General features: G+C 45.7%; 1 pseudogene; it reads right to left on the bottom strand.

The window, feature by feature from the left end:
* Nucleotides 1-8145: 8145 nt before the first annotated feature.
* Nucleotides 8146-10260, bottom strand: LOC126543180 (putative nuclease HARBI1; annotated as a pseudogene).
* Nucleotides 10261-22192: the final 11932 nt, after the last annotated feature.

The raw sequence follows: 22192 nt of genomic DNA, 5'->3' as shown, positions 1-22192 counted from the left end.
CTGCCGTCTGCTATGGCGGTCCGCCGTGTGGATGCGCTCTGCGGCGGACCGGACCGCGGCGGGCTGTGACGTCACATCACGTGACCGATCGGCCCGCGGACTTGGTTCGTCGTGTGGATCGGCCGTTAAGGCTGATCCACACGATGCACCAAATTGCTCTTTTGGACCGTCGTTCGCGCATCACGTAATAGGATTTCACCAGTTTGTGCGTGCCGCCGTTGGCCCGCGCAAGAGCGCGGTCCTCGCGGTCCAACAAATCGCCAAGGCTTTTAACGCTTCAGTTTTGGCGGCGGACCGCATGCAAACGGCAGCAATTTTGGCGTAGCCAACGAACGTTGTCCGACAACAGAGTGTCTTCAGCCTAATCCAATTTAGTTTTCGGCTCAGCAAAAGCCAGTCAAGCCAGTCGTTTCATGTCCGCCGTTCCGCCTACACGTGCGTGCAGCAGATATATTTTTTAAACAGCGTGTCCTCTTGGAGTTATGATATTTTATTTTGTACCCCTCGTTCGTTGAGTAGTTCTCGGCTTTGTGGGACTCGAGCCGGAATGATAACAATGATAACACTCTGGCCGAGAGTCTAGCTGATTGGTCTGCTCTGCCGTCTGCTATGGCGGTCCGCCGTGTGGATGCGCTCTGCGGCGGACCGGACCGCGGCGGGCTGTGACGTCACATCACGTGACCGATCGGCCTGCAGACTTGGTCCGTCGTGTGGATGGGCCTTTACGAGCTGCGCTTCGTCGACGACGATGGCAACACACGTGGTCCGGCTTGCGAACACAAGACGCGAAGTGCATATGTCCAGGTTAGCCGAGGCGACGAAAATGCTTTTGGCAAGTAGCATAGTACTCAAGATGGAAACAGCTGGGCAGGTCCAAGAAAAGTTGTACTACAAGCGTGTAGTAGCGTTGGGCCCCAGCCAACCTGGGAAACAGAAAGAGCGATAAGTGTCGTGTTCTTTGCGCTCCACCACCACAGCCAATATGATAGGAAACGCCCCCGGCTCAGTTACGAGCTGCGCTTCGTCGACGACACTCTAAGAAGAGATTACACCCTTTGGCGTGCCCCTTCTGCCACACAACAATAATCGTCATCTGCCTTGATGCGTTTCCTTTCGTTATCGCTGCGAGCCCGGAACTTTCCGGTAACGAACGGCACGCGCGTTATCAGCATAGAACAGTTTACACCCTTTGGAGTGCCCCTTCTGATAACGCGCGTGCCGTTCGTTACCGGAAAGTTCCTGGCTCGCAGCGATAACGAAAGGAAACGCATCAAGGCAGATGACGATTATTGTTGTGTGGCAGAAGGGGCACGCCAAAGGGTGTAATCTCTTCTTAGAGTGGACGATGGCAGCACACGTGGTCCGGCTTGCGAACAGAAGGAATATGATATGGAATGACCTGCGCAGGAACGTTACCATGGCAAAAAACACAACTGGATCATGCAACAAACATGCAGCAGAATAAACTGCTCCCATAGCATCACTTATTGCGATAACCATGTTTCTAAAGTAAACAAGGTTTCCTGAAATTGGCACACACTATTCAGACAACAAATAAAGATTGTACAGAGTGATCCTTTTTAAGTTCAGCAGATTTTTGTTAAAAGTTGCCTGTGCCAGGTAGCATAATTCTTGTTTTTGAGCTGGGTTATTCAAAGGTGGACATTACTAGCACAAGAAATGGAAACACATTCAACGGTTTCTCACAAATTTACTCATTCCCTTATAACATTACAGCACATATTGCAGTTTACAAATTGTACAGAGTGAGTTTGAAAGACGTGCATTAGCGCAAGGTCTTGGGCCATTTGGTGCATGGGCAGTGTATGCGAAAATAATAATTTCAATAAAGTACAGTTTAAAGTCCAGCGTCCGTTCCTGTCTAACGCCTTTTCCTTGTGTGCGCCTGCTTTGTGTCTCGCTGGTACCCCCATTTTTCATGTTGAAAGACGTATTCACTTGAAACTAATTTCGAGGATGACACCAGTTTCGAGATTCTTGCATAAATGGGAGACGAAATACTTGGGCATTTTAGTTACTATTGTGCTTCAATGCATAGCAGTGCGTTTTCTTTAAAAAAGTAATTGCAACAACAGAGCATTTCTAGAGCCACGTTGATGACATCTGTATCGTTACTGGTGTTATTCTGGTTATCAATACGGATAAAGTGCCTCAGAAAGGCTGGCCAACGTTTCAATAGAAGGACCTATCTTCGTCAAAGGCGGCCTCGTCATCCTCCGCATTTTAGCTTTAGAGGGTTGGTAAAGTGACGTCACGTGTGGTTGTCGGTGGCGGCTGGTTGTAAAGGGAGATACTTCAAACAGAATGATCACTGTCACCTGACGTCTGTGAGCGTGGCTCGCAAGACGGGAGGGCAAGAGCGGGAGAGCGGGAAGGTGGGGCGAAAAGAAAAGAAAGCTAACGAGATAGAAAAAAAGGAAAAAGAGGGGGGACACCAAGAGGGGGAAGAACAAGAAACGGAAAAGAGGGGCATGGGAGGGTGTTGGGAAAGCGAGAGGTTAGGGAGCTTTCAAGGGTGTTGTTGGCGGCATGCTTTTGTAGCGTTGTAAGAGCCGGTCAGTGGTCAGTGTGCTAGTAACAAGAAATACCCAAAAAGACATAAGTTGAAAGAGTAACTTTGTAACTTAGCAGCAAATGCGTCGAATAATTTTCAAGGAGTTAGGATGGCGACAAGGAGTCTGGATTGCAATGCATGAGGTAACTGGAAGGCAGCGGCATGGCCTTTCGAGAAACGTTAGCCCCCGTAACTCGACGTAGGCGTCATTACGGCGGTATACCGAAATGGCGGTATCCTATGTGGCTGAGGCTCCGAAAAATGTATGTGGAAGAAGGGGAGCTGTTGAATGTGTTGGTGAGGGCATTTTAAAGAAGTATGTAATTAAAACACGCCATAGAAAGGGGGGCGACGAAACCGGGATAACAAATAGGAAGGTGACGTGCGCAGATGCGGGCGGGGGCAGGCGTACATGAGAAAAGGGGGTTGTACAGTTGATATAAACGTAAACACATGAAAGAGTACATTAAATTGAGCACTAGGCAGGAAAAAACTTTTCGGAATGGAGGAATAGGTGAGATTAAGGAATTAAAGTTAGCTGGTAATATAACACGTTTTGTGCCTTGGTTGATGATATGATGATTTCAGATTTAAGTTTCCGCTTTTAAAGATTCTAAGTTGCCACGTGCCGAATTTTTCCCATTAGATGTACGCAATTAAACTTGTGTATGAGGTATGAGTCCGTATATTTCTTTTCTACTTGAGAAGTCTACTTTTCTCTCCTTGAATAAGTTCTGAGACATAACTATTTCGAATTTGCGGAGAAGTACTACCTACAGATACATGGGACAAACAGTGGTACTCCTTTTGCACCAACTTACGCGAACATATTTATGGGGATTCTAGAAACAGATTTCCTATCGCGCTGCACTGAGAAGCCCCACACATACCTAGAATACATGGACGAAATATTCATAATATGGGGACATGGTCAAGGCAGTCTAAATAAATATGTAGCATTTGTAAACTCTTTTCATCCAACCATAAAATTCACATCAGGATCTTCAACTGAACCCATATACTTCCTAGACACAACAATATACATTGAAAATGGGGCACTAAAGACAACGCTGTATAGGAACCGTTTCGACAAACAACAGTACCTAGAATATACGAGCCATCATATACGACACCTACATTGCAAACAAGGGATTTTTAAAGGCCAAGCAACATGACTACGTCGCATTTGCGCTGCAGACCAAGACTACATAGATAGACTCAATCACCTTTAGGAAACCCTATCAAACAGGAACCACGCAAACAGTGACCTTCCAAAAGCCTACTCCCCTGCAAACACACTTGATCGAGCCTAGGTCCTCAAGCCCTGCCCGACAATCACAAGAACAACTACTAAACTGTCAAACGCACTCTCAAACCTGAACAACATCCTCAGTAAATACTACCCAATCGTCACCAGCAACCAGAAATTAAAAAAAAAAAAATTCCGACCCGCCGAGAGTAGGTTACAGACGCAACACTAAATATAAAGATATTCTTGTGCATGCCAAACTAAGGACAAAGACAGAGTTTAGAAGCGGTCCCTGCTGCCGCCGCAGGTGCTCTACATGCAAACATATTCAATCTACTACTACAGTCAAAAAAGTACAGCGTCGAATTACTCACTCAAGGTCTCTTCTGGTTTCACCTGCACATCAAGCAACGTAGTGTACTGTCTAGAATGTGCCGCTTGTAGCAAACAATACATAGTTGAGACTGGACAACAATTGCATACAAGGCTCAACGGTCACCGCGTGGATACAAAACACAACTTACCTAAAGCAGTAGTCGGACACTTCAATGAACATTGTCATATATTCGACAGTGCAAGGCTCTATATACTACAAGCAAATTTCCGTTCACCTCGCGAAAGGAAATAAACGGAATCATACCTCATGCACAAGTTTATTTGCCTACACCCGATGGGAATAATTTGGCACGTGGTTGCTTAAAATCTTTAATAGCGCTAACTTAAATCTGAAATTCTCATATCATCAACCAAGGCACAAAACACGCTATGCTACCAGCTAACCTTAATTCCTTAACCTCACCTATTCCTCCATTCCGAAAACTTTTTTCCTGCCTTGTACTCCATTTCTATACTCTTTCATTTATTGGCGTTTGTATCAACTGTACGACCGCCTTTTCCCATGTACACTTGCCCCCGCCCGCTTCCGCGCACGTCATCCTTTTATTTGTTATTCCGGTTTCACCCCCCCCCCCCCCCCATATTTGTCTGTTTTAAATATATATATTTTTTGAAACGCCCTCACCAACACATTAAAAAATCCCAGATGCCAGCATACCTTTTTCGGCGCCTCAGCCACACAGGGTATCGCCATGTCTGTATGCCGCCGTAACGACACCTACGTTGAGTTACTCGGGCTAACGTCCCTTGAAACACCATGCCGCTGCCTTCCAGTTACCCCATGCATTGCACCCCAGACTCCTTGTCGTCATCCTAATGTTGAATTCCAATGGCGGAGTCGGAGCAGCCGACGCACTCCGCGAGCGAGCACTCGGCTCTGGCGTAGATCAACGCCTCCAAATCCGCGAGTGGAATACAACCTGCGCCGCCGGAGCAAGGCGGAAGCGGAACTTCTATCGCCGAGTGACCCAGGATGCCTTGCGCGTTGTTGTTTCCTTCCGCTGTTTGCTCCCAGCACCGCCGCGCCAGTCACTTGTCTCTTCAGCGCCATTCACCTGTTGTTTTTGAAAAGTGTGGAATGGATATCTCGGCAAGCGTGCAGCGGTTTTGCTTCCTCTGGTGAGCACACAGCATGCGGACAAACATAGTAGGTGTCATCGCAACTTTGAACACCGTGCTGTAAGTTCAATGCAACGCACGTGTTGCGTGGAGCAATTGTCTGTTGACGCTATATTTCAGTTGCGTAGTTGCTTTACTGCTGATGTGTTCGTTTCACTCAAACGCATCGCATCCGTCATTGTATTGTGCATTTTCCTTTGGGTCCGTCGTGGTACAGAAACACGCGCCGTGGTTGCTCAGTGGCTATGGTGTTAGGCTGCTGAGCACGAGGTCGCGGGATCGAATCCCGGCCACGGCGGCCGCATTTCGATGGGGGCGAAATGCGAAAACACCCGTGTACTTAGATTTAGGTGCACGTTAAAGAACCCCAGGTAGTCGAAATTTCCGGAGTCCCCCACTACGGCGTGCCTCATAATCAGTATGTGATTTTGGCACGTAAAACCCCATAATTTAATTTTTTTTGTGTGGTACAGAAGTAGTTGTCTAGCTTTATATGTCGCGAAGAAGCAATGAAGCAGTGTCACGTGCCTGAGAATTTGTCTCCCACGAAATTTTAGCGGACGTATCAGTGCGAGTGCATTCTGCTGCCGAATGGAGTTGTGCTGTTATGTAGGTCAGGGCGGTAAGTGCATCCAATTTTCGAATCAGTCTCAGTGCCACAGAAATCTACAAATTGCTTTTCCTGAAGCGTCACTGTCGATTTCAGGCCAGAAGGACCGTACGGTAATCTTGAATAACAGCCACCTGATCAGGGACGTTGGTTGCATCATGCTAAGCGTGTGTTATGTAATCAAGAATGTGCACCATGTGTTGAGCAAATATTGAACTTGCGTGGCACCGTGCATGTTTATATTACGCTATTATTCGAAATTTCATGTTGAGATGAGGTAGCGCAGCAAACAGCGAGTTATTTTGTTAAGCTGTGTTAGGAAGTGTGACATGGCTTAATTGCTTACGTAGTTGCATGAAATGCACGTGGTGGTTCAATGTACTGCAACATGTCACAGAGTACAACTTCGTAATGGTTATGTCGCTTCATATATGCCACCTTTATGAATCCAGGGCAATGAATAATGTTGCATTTGGTTTTTCCATCAACAGTGCCGGAACATAGCAGCAAAAATGACCAACGCAGTGAGTTCATTCATAATGACTTATTATTTATTTATTGATACTGTTAGACCAAAGGCCGATACAGGATGGAGAAATCATAAAATGAGCTTCAAAAGATCGCTGCAAACACGAGCACTACACAAATCAAACCAGCAAATGCAATCGCTTAATGCAGCCGTAACACCTCTACAACTACCTCATGCACTTTTTGTTTGCAGGTACAGGCTGTGAATGGACAGCCGGGGAAACCAAGTTGCTAATTGATTATTATGAGCAATACTTTGCTGAGATTGGGCCGTTGAAAAAATTCGAAAATAAAAAGCTAATGTTCAGCCGAATTGCAGCCAACATTACAGAGGCACTTGGAGTTCCAAAAACCGGTGAGCAGTGCTGCAGCCGCTACAAAACCGTCATGCGTAGAAAAAGAAGCGCTACAGCACACAACAACAAATCCGGGAATTCCCCGTGTGAAGTGCCCTTTGAGGATGAAGTAGCCAGAATACGCTGGCTAGACGACAGCCTCGAGCCCGAAGAGCTGAGGGACAGCTCTGGCGTTGTTGCTGTTAAGAGGCCAGCCAGCCAGGCGTCGGCCAACCAGGCATCCGCCAGCCCAGCGTCGACCAGCCTAGCATCAGGCAGCCCAGCGTCGACCAGCCAAGCATCAGAAAGCCAGGAAGTCTGAAAGCCTAGCGCTGAGCCAAGCATTGACAAAGGAGCCTATGCCCAAAAGGCCTAAGCCTTCAGGTTCGAGAATGCTGGAGATGAAGGTATTCTTCGATGAAATGAGCAAAATTCAAGAAGAAAAAGAAAGAAGACGAGCTACACGGGAACAAGAGAGAGAGAGGTGCCACAAAGAAAGGCAAGAATACAAGGAACGTATTCGGCAAGAAAAAGCAAAACAACATTCCGAAAAAATTTGGCTTTTAAGCCGTGCTCTTGGCCTTGAAGAATAAAAAAATTCCAGTGTCCGAGAATATCGGCTTGTTTAAATAAAAGTGTACAGTGCCAAACATGTGTTTGTGTATTTAATGAGGGCCGCGCATTAGTACACACACCGCAGCCCCCAACTACTGCATGGACTTTATTTCGATGCACATTGGAGGTAGTGGTTCTCATGTTTACATGCAGGTAATTACAGACCAGGCAGGATTCCGTAAAGGCTACTCAACAATAGACCGTATTCACACTATCAGTCAGGTGATAGAGAAATGTGCGGAATATACCCAACCCTTATATGTAGCTTTCATTAATTACGAGAAAGCGTTTGATTCTGTCGAAACCTCAGCAGTCATGGAGGCATTATGGAATCGGTGTGTAAAAGTACTGAAAGATATCTATGGCAGCTCCACAGCCACTGTAGTCCTCCATAAAGAAAGCAACAAAATCCCAATAAAGGCAATACGATATCTCCAATGCTATTGACAGCGTGTTTACAGGAGGTATTCAGAGACCTGGATTGGGAGGAATTGGGGATAAGAGTTAATGGAGAATACCTTAGCAACTTGCGATTCGCTGATGATGTTGCCTTGTTTAGTAACTCAGGGGACCAATTGTAATGCATGCTCACTGACTTGAAGGGGCAAAGCAGAAGAGTGGGTCTAAAGATTAATCTGCAGAAAACTAAAGTAATGTGTAAAAGTCTCGGAAGAGAACAGCAACAGTTTGGAGCAGGATGGTTTAGTGACCAGTTTTTCTACAGGAGCTTTGCCGAGACTTTCGTGCGCTTAATTTCTCCAAGCCTGCGCAGTGCTCGCTCTTCACCAGATTTGTCAATATGATTGTCACTGCAATTCTGCCACTGAACGTCATTGGGTACTTGTTCATTATCATCATCATCTGGCTCTACATCACCATACTCAATGCACAAGTTGTGGAGAACGCAGCAGCTTATGATAAACTTATTGAGCCAGGGAATAGTGCGGAGCTCAAGGTACATCAGCTGTCTGAAGCACTTTTTGAGGGTGCTAAATGCATTTTCAATGAGAACTCTTGTGGCTGAAAACTTATAATTAAAGTGCTTTTGCTCCTTTGTTAAAGCACCGTAATCCCTGTAGGGTGTCAACAGGTGTTCCCGCAGTGGATACGCTGCGTCCCCTAAAAGATGGTAAGACCCTTGACATACTGCAGAGATTTTCTTTGAAAGTGGCGACAAGCTGAACACATGCGAAGCATGCATTTTGCTTGAACTTCCAATGAATGCGTCCAGGAAGCGCCTTTTGTCATCGCAGACGGCAGACTGTTACAATATGTCGAAGCAACCTTCTTCTCCGGGCACTGTATCTTTATGTACGACCCATCGATGCAACCAACAACATCAGGCATTCCAGACACCTGCAATCAAGTCATACACTTGTGTTGAGCGATATCATCCATGTCTGAACATAAAATGAGCATTTGCAAGGAGTTTTAAGAGAAAATACTGGTGCTCATACCCTTTAACTCACTTTAACAGCATACCCTTCATGGCACAGCACCATTTATTTTAAGTTAAAGAAACAAAATACAAACCAAATGCAAATTTGAGAAGTACTGAGGGCAGCATACACTGCCGTGCACACAACATATTACATGTTTTTTTACTATCCACTTCTCTTTTTACTATATCAAAATGGGAGAGAAAATAAAACAAATCCTGTGTATATTCCCTTAATCGATTTGAAGCACGTAATGAGAATTTTCTTGCCAAAGCAGACATGGTCAATATCGCATCGTACTCCCGGAAATCTGAACAGACATCTACTATTGTGGGTGATGACAAAGCATGCAGCATCATTCCTAAGCAAGGAATTGGCTGTGATCCCAAGAGATACCTTTAGGTTGAATGTTTCGACCACCACTGGTATAAATTCTGAGTGTTATCATCACAAGCTATCACGTTTTCATGAAGGTCCAGCATTATAGAGCTTGAAATAGCAAACAAAACGTGCACAGTGATGTTGCAATATCAATAAAACTTGGCTGGCCGATATTCAGTGCTTCTTATAGGTAAAGAAAATCAAAACAAAACTTCTCAAAACTTCTAGTGAGGTTCTCCAGGTCAGCAGGAAATTTTATCAACGACTGTCCCAGAGTCAGGAGGAAGTCGGCTACTCTATGAAGGATTCGGTAAACAGAGCTTTCCGACAAGTCGAACCGGCTGGTCACTTTTCTCATCCAGGTTTTGTTGGCTGCGTACCTGCGCAGTGGGATTACACGCATCCGAAAAAGCAGCTTCAGACTACAGTGCACTGCAAGCAACGAGCTCGTAGTGAAATGCGTTTTTATGCAGGCATCTGACTCTTTCGCGTTTCATTAATCGTTCTTAATTTGGCAGGTGCATAGAAAAAACGGCGAGAACTAACCAGGTAAAAGACAAGATATGCGTTTCCGCAGATTTCGCTGGAACCCCTCCATGTGTGCCCGAAGGGCACATTGACGACGCGGCAAAGTCGGCGATCAACTTTTCCGCCACAGGTCGAGATAGCCTGAAGTGCCTTCAGAACTGCACAAAAAAAGAAACAGAAACGAAAGCACCACAACGTGTTAAACCTTGAGTATGCTGCTTTCCTTTTTCTTTCCTTACCTCATCGTCCGAGTACTGCCGCACGACGTCCTCGATGAAGCCGACTACTTTAGGCCTCTTTGCGGGAATGCGGAACATCCTGTCGAATTCCCGCTTGTAAGCGGCAGTTTCACCGTCGCTGTCACTATCCGAGCAATCGCTCGTGTCGGAACTTGAGCTTTCCGACTCAGAGCTGTCGCTATCGAGTAGCAGAAGCAATGCCGCACGCTTTGCCGAACCAGCGGAGCCGTTCATGTCGTCCGCCATTACAAACACAACTCGCGAGTCGTGACCGGTGGCGCCTCCCAGCAGACAAACGTGGTAAAGGAAATACGTCATGCAGACTTCCGGTCCACTCCGCCGATTTTGGCGGAGCATCCTTTTCTGCTCCACGGAGTGACTCCCGCTCTGAATCCACTCCGACTCTCTCATTGGAACACCTTACTCCTACTCTCACTCCGTCATTGGAACAAGCTTTCTCCGAACCAAGCAGAAAAACTTGCTCCGACTCCGCCATTGGAATTCAACATAACTCTTTCAAAATTACTCGACGCATTTGCTGCTAAGCTACTTAAGCCACTCTTTCAACTGGTGCCATTTTTGGGCCTTTTTTGTTACACTCGCACTGACCGCATGACCGGCTCTTCTAACGCCACAAAAGCATGCCGCCAACGACACCCCTGAGTGCTCCCTAACCTCTCGCTTCCGCAACACCCTCTCATGCCCCTCTCTTTCTTTTCTTGTTTTTCTCACTCTTGGTGTCCCTCCCCTCTTTTTTTCTTTTTTCCTCTCCTTTGCTTTCTGTTCTTTTCTCCCCACCTTCCCACTCTCCCGCACTTGTCCCCCCGTCTTGGGAAACACGCTCATAGACGTCAGGCGACAGCGCTATTTCTCTTTGAAGTCTCTCCCTTTACATCAAGCCCCCACCGACAACCGCGCGTGCCGTCACTGTACTAACCCTTTAAAACTAACATTCCGAAGATGACGAGGCCGCCTTTGATGAAGATAGGCCCTCTTCTCGAAACGTTGGCTAGCCTTTCTGAGGCACCTTATGCCTGTTTCTAACTTCTATACCAACGTGTGCTATTCCATCTGTCAGCCCATTTCTTGATTTTGGCGTAATCCTGGAAATTCATTCTAAGTGCAACGCTTTGTAAAACTACCGGCTACGATCAATAAAAAAATTATTAGGAAGTGAGTTTTTGTTAGTTTGCTTAATATGCGTCCTGATTTCACGTAGAAGTAATGTTTGGCACTCTCTATTTAGAATTATGTTAGCTCCAACAGCCAGTTTTTAATAAATTTCATGAAACTCAAAGATAACCACCCTGCACGTCAGCGTCTCAGTGAGTGCTGTGGGCACAAGCAAATAATGCCATGGTTATAGTACCACTGGGTGCCTAATGGAGAAAGCAAGTACCTTTTTTGAGTGTTCTTATTTACTGTCATGTCATTTTGCCTGTACATTAATATATCTAGGTATTTATTTTTTAAGATTCATTTCTTTTGAAAAATGTGTTTACTTGTGGGCCATACACACTACATCTGTCAGTACTCAATCGTGTTATGGTGTCAAGCTGCAAGAAGTTTGTAATTTGCAAAAGTTTTCAAGACGTTTCCGATGTTCCTTAAACTATGCATGGTTGTACATTTACACCAACGTTTGGTTACGAATGAACACTTCACCTAGAAAAATGGTTTTTGTCTGCATCCGTTCAGCCCTCTTGATTTTGTGAAGGACCATTCGCTGTGACTATTGAAAAAGTGGCATTGCAGTAATGCTAGCAGCTTTCCAATATGCTTTATTACAGGCAATCTAGGAGCATACTTTGGGCCCAGCGTTACCGAGGCCTGCAATGCAGAAGTGCCTGTATATAAATTTTACCCCTGTTCACTCACAGCAAAGATATCAACGTGACATCATACTTAATTATATGCAAAACAACATAAGTGAGCAGTATTTTAAGGCAAGTGCAGTTTTAAACACTGCTTAATCCACTGGGGCGTAAAAGGCTTTTAACATAATTTCAGTGTTGCCGTTCAACACAGCTGCAACAATATTTCAACCGACTTTTATTGTTGAGACTCACCAGATCTGCAACAATGCTTGAAGGGCTTTCGGTATTGACAAGCAACACATTTGAATAATACGTCAATGGGCTTTCAATTTTCAGATTCAACACATCTTCAACAGAGCTTCAATGGGCTTTCAACATTGAAACATGTCATAGTTTCAACAATATACCAATGATCTTACAAATTGAGAAGCCCCAAAGATGTGTCGACAAAATGTCACGGTCCAATTCTCAACACTTGTCAATAACTTCCTCAACATGTTTCAACGATTCCCCAATGTTCTTAGAATGCCATTTGTTGACGTTGAACAATGATATTTCGATATCCTTCGAACAATTTTTTTCTACGGGTAGTTTGGAAGCATTCCGCACACGCCCATCTTCGAAGAGGTTTGAGGCGGGTTCACGCTTTTCAATATATGGGCGCAGAAAATGAACTACAGGTAATTTAACCCACACACAATCACCAACAACGAAGTTGGGCTCTTTGGCACCACGTTTTTGATCGGTGTAGGTCTTCGACTTCATTTGCTTGTTCTTGGTGTGCTCTCTCAGCTGCTATAGGGCCTTTGAAGGGTCCATGCTGAAACATTTGTCAGACAATCCCACAGTGTAAAGTCTGGTTCGAGGTTGGCGTCCATGAAGAACAGCGGGTGCAACAACGGTAGTCGCGTGAGGCGTATAGTGATATGTTTGCAAGAATTCAAACATCGCTGTCCTTATATCACGACGCCCTAACAGGGCTAATTAAATGTATGACTTTACTACCCTGTTAAATCCTTCAATCCAACCATTAGCTTGCGGGTAATATATAGAAGAGTTGTAATGCGTGCTTGAGCGCTCTGTGAGAAATTCAAAGTTCGCTGAAGAAAATTGTAGTCGATGATCGGATACAATACTACGTGAATACCCTTCTCTTGCAAAAAGCTCAAGTAGGAATTCTCTAACTGTAGAGGTGGTCGCATCCCGTACGAAAGCCAATTCCGGCCAGATGCTGTAATAGTCAATAATTGTAATTGCAAAACGGCAGCCAGCTGAAGCTTGCCTGAAAGGTCCCACAATGTCGACAGCGACTTTTCCCCAGGCGTTCTTGGAAAGAGCGAAAGGTTGCATTGGAGCTGCAGATGTACATGCTGATTTGTCACATGACTGGCAGGTTACACATGTGCGCACAAGTTTTTCAGTGTGGTTATCTATGCATGGCAACCAATACGACTCTCCAAGACGAGGTTTGGTTCAACAAATTCCTGGGTGAGACTTATGAGCCTGATCCATGAGACGGCGGGTCAAAGTTGTAGGCACGACAATCTTGTCTACCCGGCTAGAATGTCGCTAACAATCGAAGGTTCAGATTACACGTGAAAGTAAGGGAGCAGCTCTTTGGCAATAATTCCTTGTCAGGCCAGAGTGTAGTGCTAAACTGCTTAATTTGAGAGATATCCTGATTGGCGGCTCTTGCTTCTGGAAGCTTTTGCATGGTAACTACTGGGGACAAGCCAGGTACAAGTTGTTCTTCGGGTGCATCGCTGATGAAACTCTATAAAGGCAGCCGGGAGAGGGCGTAAGCTACGACGTTTTCGCTACCCTTCCTGGTTTCATGATGTAATTGTAGCACAGGAACCGTGATGTCCAGCGCGCAATTTTTAACGAACGGTGACTTCTGCCTTTCGTTGAAAGGAGTGTAACCAAAGCGGCGTGGTCCGTGCGCAAGATGAAGAGGCGGCCTCACAGGTAAACGTGCCAGTGCTCGCAGGCCCAGACGTAGGCAAGGGCCTCACGTTCACCAACTGAGTACTTCCGTTCATGCGGTTTCTAAGTACGTGAGGCAAACGCGACAGTTTGCAGTGATGCCCCGTTATCCTGCTGCAGTACAGTACCTAATCCATATCCTGAGGCATCAGTTGAGCGTACACAGGCAACTGAGGAACAAAAACGTGAAGAACGAAGAACTTCGCAAAATGTTATCAGCGTTTTCAGCTACTCCAAGCCGCTTTGTGTTGCCGCATTCCAAGGGAAAGGCGCATTTCCTCGAAGCAAAGCACGCATTTGCTTTACAACATAAAAGAACTGCGGAATGAACTTGCAGTAGAAGCTTGTAAGTCCCAGCACTGAGCGAAGTTCATTGATATTTGTATGTGATGGCGCCTTGGTGATCGCCTCGATAGATGACATCAGTGGGAATAAGCCTTTGATGCTGACAACATGAGCTATGAAAGTCAACTCTGCCACGTCAAAAACACATTGTTGTTTGAGCCTGAGGCCAACAACACAGAGTCGTTTCCAAACAGTGCGCAAATTGAACAATGACCCTCTCGGGAGCGTCCATGCACGATTATGTCGTCAATGTAAAATGAGTCTCATTTGCATTCTTTGAGGATCACACTGACGGTGCCGATGCCAGTGCGAAGCAAACCTTCTTGAAGCGATATAGTCCGTTGTGCGTTATCACGACTCTCTGGACTTTGTCTTAACAGATGGTATGCAGAAGCTTAATCTAGCTTGGAAAATGGCTGCACACCAGCCAATATGTTCAAAAGATCCTTGGTTTGTGCAAGGGAAAACCTGCATTTGAACTACTGTGGTTTTGTTTGGCTCACGTAGGTATACGCGCATGCGAATCTAGCCATCCTTTTTTTCTTGCTACGACAATTGGTGAGACCCACTCTGAAGAATCGACGCGCTCAATGATTTTCTGAGCTTCTAATTTTTGTACTGGTGCCGAGACTTGCTCACGAATGACGAGTGGTAAACGTCTCAGTTTGCTAGCCACTGGTTGAACAGACACACGAACTCCAACCTTGTGAATGAAACCTCTGACAGGTCCCAATGGCTTTTCAAACAAAGGCTCGAACTTGGAACGTAATTCAGGAGGTAGCACAGAAGTTTCTTGCGTCATTAGCAGACACCTGAGCGGTGACCCTTGAATCTCCATATCCAGAGACGCGATACCATATAAAGCAAGAATGGATGTTCGTCCAGACACAATGTACAGAAGAGTAGAAGTTCATCGGCCACGAAATGAAACTGTAGCAATGAAATATTCTTTTATAGGAATAGCTGACTTAGAATAATCGAGCAACTGGACGGATGTTGATGTCAGAGAAAATACAGTAGCAAAATGACGTCGGTAAAGTTCTGCTAGGATTAAAACCGATGATCCAGTGTCAATCAGGAACGACACAGAAATTCCTTAAATTTCCAAAGCCGCATAAATTCCCTTCTTACGGCTCAGGATGTGACAAGCATTTATGTGATAGTCCATGTCAGCACTATCTGTGTCGTCTTCCGTGACATGCTGAATTTTTTTTCAGACTTCCGGAGAGACTTGCAAACCTTTTGAAAATGGCCAGTATTTTCACATCTATGACATTTATGTGTGTTAGCTTTGCAGTGAGGGCTATTCGCTAGATGCTCCAGAGAACCACAACCACAACATTATTGCTTTTTGAAAGCTGGACGGCTTTCAGTTCGCGTCTTATAGCATGTGCACGCGCTACAGTGCTTTTCTCTCGTATTTGAAGGGTTTGTGTCTTTAACGTGATGCACTGGTGCTTTATTTTTTTGCACCGTCATGTTGTGCAAGTTCTCTCGCTTTTCTAGTCGCTTCATCATGCTGTGTTGCAATAATAGTAAGCGCCCGAGAAAGCGTAAAGAACTCTTCCAGTAGAATGGCGTTTACGCAAGCATTCACTCGTAGTTTTTTCTATGAGCTGGTCGCGTATGATGTCGTCCGCCAAGTCACCGAAATTATGCGCTCCTACGGGCCCTCGTAGCGAGGTGACGTAATCGACGCACTCTTACCTGGCGCTTGTGCACGTCGACAGAAACGGTGACACGGTGCAGTGACATTGACAGAGCTCCTCGTAGTGACCTTCAAGTGTCGCGATTGCGCTGTCGAACTCACCGGGAGCAGGAGTCCCTCCGGCAGCGCTCGAAGCCAAAAAGCGAGGGTTGTCCTCCGACGTGAGAGTCTGGAAGATAGGTTGTCCTTCCAAGCCCAAGCAGTTGAGCAGAGTCGGCTTCCGACGCATGGCAGGTAGATCGGAGGCGCTCAACGCCACCATGTAGTTCTTGAGCGCTTGAATCCATTGCTCTTAGGGGATGACCTGGTGTCCAGGTTACGACAGGAACGGGGGTGTTGTTCGTAGCTCCGAAATGCCCATCGTAGAGGATGATACGCAGAAATCAAAGGAACAGAGGAAGGGCAAGGCGGTATCACATGGGCTGTCAAATCCTCTTCGCCAGTTATGTTATATCGTGCATAGCACTCAGTACGATATCAATAGAGACATTACTCAGTCCTCCTCCGTTTATTTCATCCTCTTTTTTCTTCTTTCCAGGTGGCTCCAAGCACGCGCCTTCTAACTGCGTGGCAGTAGGCAGTGACGTGTTATATAACACAACGCTACATGGGGAGCAGTGAATCGCGAGAAGCTTTATTTCTCGCGACTACTCAAAACGCACACTACTCAAAATACTACTATAGTACTGTGCTTTCCCCACATAAGGAAGAATATGTTTTCTCGAATTCAGAAGAGAATAGTTGCTTTCTTGTATTAAAACACGAAAGAAAGCCACTTGCTTTGAATTGTATTAAAAATTTGGTCGGAAGTATTCTGAAGGGCAATGTTTCTATGAAGTATAAGTAGATACTCTCAAAAGCTTTTGTACACGCCGCAACGCTCTTTTCAGCAAATATCTGTGTATAGCGAAAAAGCTTATAGGCAGAATGACAAAGTGTATATTACACTAACGGCAAGGGCATAAACACGTAGTGTACAGTTAACAGAAGCAGAGGCTCTTGGCAGAATGCCTTCTTCGGTCGCGATACAGAATATATCGGCTATTTCATATACTGCTGCAAGCCGGAAGCCGGCATGAATGTAGTTTCTGTGCTAAAGCCACGTATGGAACACGGAAGGTTGCATCTTTTGAAAACATGACCATCTGAAGCCGCTAGCAGAAGACATACAATATGTCGATTTTATTTCCATCTGCGTTGTCATTTCCACTTCAATACTACCGCGCCGGCGATGCGGCGGCGTCCTTGAGCAACTGAAAATACAGGGAAGGCAGGCAGTTAAGGCCTTCGAACGAGCGAGATGAAAAAATTGCGGCAGAACTCATCTTACGGTGACTGTCGACGGTAATGCGTTAGCATTTAAACATTTGAGCAGCACAACCTATTGCCACTGTCTAAACGAGTTATGTATGAAGCCTCTACTACAGCGCGACTGCTCTTTCGCGCTTCGTTAAGAACACTCGGTGCCACTGAGCGCCGCCGTCAGAAAGCCTGAGTGCGCACCCTCCCATACGCATCACGCACCGGCGCGTGAAAATGCTGAGAAATGCGTCATGCGGCAATCTGGTCCTCGCTCTCGCTTATTTCTGGATACGCTACGCCATCCAGCGGCAGTGTCGAGAAGCCCACGCGTGGCCTCCAAACCAACAAGCGTTCCATGCCAGTGTCGGCGCACTCCGAGAATTGTGCCCTCGCTTGTGCACACTCAGTGGCACAAACTCACTGACGAAAGTTGGCGAGATGGTCATTGAAGAGCGGAACATATCCACTTAATTCATGACACAGCATTCGTGGCAATGGCGGCCGCATTACGATGGAGGTTGTATCGAAAAAATGCAACGATGAAGAAGTCGCACGGCCAGTGCATGCGTACGGGGCCAGTTCTGGCTGCTCGTAGGGTGAAATCTGCGTACGGAGTTCGACTTCTTCCTTCTTGCATATAATGTCAAGAGGCACCTTGGCAATTGGCTGAGGTGCTGGGTACGACTGCATCAGCGCTCGAACTTCGGAGCCAAACTCGTTTACCATCGCGGCGCATGCCGGATCGTCCCGACAAGCCTTTTCGAAGGATGCCTGACGATCCAGCCCCGTCAGTTGCAGCCACGACGTCTCCTGTCATTCGTCCCCGCGCACTTCGTAAGTGGGATTCTGTGATTTTCGCGAGTACCAGAGATCACGACGTCGAGGACTGGCTCGCCACGTTCTAAAGATTCAGCGCGAACAAGTAATCTGTCGACTGAACAACGCTCATTAACGTATTTTTTTTTTTTGAGAAACTTTACACAATCACGGTACTGAAACTACAAATCCGGCCTCCGGAATTGGTCGGTGTTCAAGAACCACCTCACGGAAGTCCTTGGCAGCCCTGCTGTCTATAAACTTCAGACCGAACAGCGCCTACGCGAACGCGCCCAGTTGCTAGGCGGCCAGTGAACCAGCTACGTCGAAGTCATCGTTAATCTGTGCAACGGAATCGACGCAACAATGCCCAAAGCCGACGAGATCAGGAATATCCTCGAGGAAATAGAGGACGACGCCTTTAAGATGTTGTTCGCCCGAAACCGGACCACAGTGTCTGCCGTCATTTCGCTGTGCCATAGTTACGACGATCCCTTTGACATCGCCTGTGACTCAGCTCTTACGCTAGGTGTCCGACGCCCCTAACGCACAAGATGCCCTAATGCCCTAATGCCCAAGTTGCCTAATGCCACCGAGCGTTCCTTCGAGTTATCAACTCTTCGCGGGCAAAGCAGCGCGTTGAGACACTTGGCGCTTGTTCATTTGGCCTTACCGAGGCGCACTTAGACCGCAAGCGATAACTTGCGCGTAGAAGGAACGCAGGTAAAGAAACATTAAGCCAATGAGACTGCTTTCGCGTTCGCACACTTACGCAGTCTTATGTGTCTCTGCCTATTTTTTTTCCACGAGTACCATTTTCTGCCACCTGTTTTATTCTGCTATGCAGACAGGCGATACTTCAGTTACCGCCAGCCGGGCTGATATTCCCTCTCCCCTCTCCCGACCCGTAATCCAGGCCCCTTCCACGAAAAAAGAAATCTAGGGTGGCCCGCCTACCGGCTGACACGCGGTCGTCTACCTCACATTTCTCCACCGATATTTAATAGCATACCTTTTCAATTCTACACCCTTGCTGCTAATGCACTTTTAGTCGTTGCCTCACCCACCTGTGTTACCCTCTCTGCCCTCTATAAGAACCCTACCTATTTAAATCGTCTAATCTTGTATGTGACCCTCGCTTCCTCATTTCCTGCAAATTCGTTTCATGTAACATTTCGTTCACGGGCATATTAAGTTTGCTAAAACGCTCCTGCACGGAGTGTAATAAAGAATTAAGTAAAAACGCTCTCAGTACTTCTGATAGACCAATGGTTCCTACACGTCACTCATAAGCTGTCTTTTACTTCCACGAAATATAGACTTGGCGCCGCCTTCGGCACTCTGAACGTAACAGGATAGGCTGCTACGTGCTTCGTGAACGCCTGAAGACTGTGATAAAACGGATCATTCAGCCATTATATGCAAACATCGTACTTGGCGCACAGTTTTTGGCGCACATGTAAGCTTTTTCTAGCAAATGTGGTCTCCGTGTCGCTTACCCAAAAGTTAATAGAACGGCTCACGGTGCCCGGAAAACGGGTTTTCCAAATGACGTGTGGACCAAAGAATGGTATGTCAAAGCATGAAGTCAAAGAAATGTAGTTAAAAAGTCTGACCTAACTCGTGCGACATCCCATACATATCCATACCATGTTCCTCATACGCGGGAGACTTAGAAATAACACCGTGTAGAGGCTGTTTACCACTGTCGAATGCTCTAATAGGTCATTTACTTTCAAGGAAATCATCTTTTCCACGGACGTCACTCCTGAAACAACTCGCTCTTTCGTTCAGTTTTTATACTCTCTCCATCATTTACTTCTCCCGGTACACTAGAAAACACGCGTGTGTCATTTTCGAGCGCTTACAATCACACTAATTAACTGCAGTGTTTCTATTTGCACAACATCTCTATTGAGATGTTCACCAGGCTATCTTATATGTTCCGAGGCCTGTTAGGGTTCATGGTAGGGATGCGAGATTTCCTGAAATTTTGAAACCGTGTAAAATACAATAAAAAGAACATTTCCTTCCGGAAATTTGGGAAACGCTAGAAAAATACTTTAAGATTTCATAAAATGCGCAAGAAAAAATATTGGTAGAAGTTTGTGCAAACATTCTATAACAAAGAGCGGACTTTTTATTCGCCCATAGATTCTTGGTAGCTTTCAGAATTCTCGTCTGCTGATCTAAAAATTGTGTACTGTTATGCTCTTAGGGCTCCTGGGGAGGCAGTTTGGTGCACTCTCTTCAGGCTTCCGGAACTTTCAATTTTATTTTTCAGATTGTGGTCATGATGCGTTCGCCACGTGGACAATTGCTTAACCCGCAATGGTAAAAACTAGATGAAACATATGGGCGCCCTTACACGTAAAGAAAGCTTGGTAAGGAGCAGTCATAAGCTATATATTTTTGCGACATGTTCAACACTACGTAACAATGGTAAAGTACTCGTTTAAAATGGGTTTTATTCAATCAGGTGCAAAAAAAAAATAATGTTGGTAAATAGCTGAAGAATTGAAAACAGACAGTGCTTTATCTAAATATTTGTCGAAGCAACTGTGCCGTTACGGAAGTGTGACATCACAAATTAAGGCTCGAGATAAAAGCTTGTAATTTCCTAGCTTTAACCTTCGGTACACTCAGACTGCAATATATTGCTTTATAGAAAACACTTCACTACAGGAGTCCTGCAAACGCTCCTAAAATCGATGACGCCTTAACAAGCCTGCGCGGAGAGCATATCTTCCCACATTTTGTTTTTGCGTCTTTTATACCTGACCCAGCTACCTACAGACGGTAAAAGGTGAGTCCAAAAAGCTTGCTTAAATTTCAAAGAAGATATCGCTGAACCGGGCGACTCTTCGAAAGCTCTGACGGTCATTATGTTTTTCTGTATAGCCACTGTGCGCCGCGACGGTTTGCGCAAAAGGCCTCATGTTGTGTGTTCACCGATGGTCTGCGCCTCGGTACATTCACTTGCCCGGTTTTATGACGCAGAGGAAAAGCAAGAATGACCTTTGTGTCGGACAGAGAGATCATGCGCTGGCAGCCGGTATCGACAGACGCCTTACATCAAAGCCAGCCTGTTTTGCAGGTACTATACACGAAGCTGAGTGGCGGAACCAGTTAAACTGAACGTAAGTTGACAGGTGTTCGTTAGCGCGAATCTACAGATCCGTCGACCAACATGCTGAGGACGAAAGTCTCCTTCATACAAAGGTTAGGTCATGGATGAGTGCTGTGGGACGTGCCACGAATAAGTGCAGGAGACCCGTCACTAAACGCCATTACCCTCTGACTAAACACAATGTCGGCTGAATGCTTGCCACGACCATTCATTGCAGTACTGTATACCCCACTTGGTACCGTGTGCGTGAAATTCAGAAATCAGGGCATGCTGACCTTGTGACTGCACCACGACAATGATAAAGTGATAAATTTATGCGCAATAACGCAACAAAGGTGATACGGGTGTACCCATGCTGAAGAATAAACAACTATTCGTGCATAATGGTGTATTTGTAAATTGGAGCCACACGCACATTGTCGACCCTTTGTAATGTTCCGGGGGGGGGGGGGGTATATTTTTTGCACTGGTGTGACAAGGGAGCACTCTGAGCACTGTACTTAGGTAACAATAGATGAAAAAAACTGTGAATTACACAACATAATAATGGTGTGTACTGTCCTGTTCAACAGTATCCTTTCATTTTGTTTTGAAAATGAAAGAATAGCGTTGAGCACGACATTACACATCACAATTATAGTAGGTTTTTACTGCACAAGAAATTTATTCGCGTTGTAATAGTATATCTAGTGCAGCTTTAGCGCGCGCCAACTTCTAATCTATACTAAAATAATGTAATTAACGCCTGTAGTTTTAAAGGGATCGTAGAAGTGTTAAGCCTAAGCTAGGAGGCCACAAGACTGTATATAACCCACGTAACGTGGGACAATGGGAAAAGAGTGGCGGTTTATTGAAGCAGGTGTGGCAATGTTTGGGATATATTCATTACCTTTCTAAACACAGATATACGAAACTTAGGATACGCACCTTCGTCACATTCATATCTCAGTCAAAAGCGGACTGTAACATGTTTACCCGCACGTACAGTGAATTTCACCATAGCTATAAAAAAAGTGCAGAAGCAATCTACACGTTTACACTCTACGGTGGCTTACGTACATTGTTTACTTGCTT

This window comes from Dermacentor andersoni, chromosome 3, assembly GCF_023375885.2.
Source record: "Dermacentor andersoni chromosome 3, qqDerAnde1_hic_scaffold, whole genome shotgun sequence".
NCBI lineage: Eukaryota > Metazoa > Arthropoda > Arachnida > Ixodida > Ixodidae > Dermacentor > Dermacentor andersoni.
Note: the sequence above shows the minus strand (reverse complement) of the source record. Positions and strands in the feature narration are given on the sequence as shown.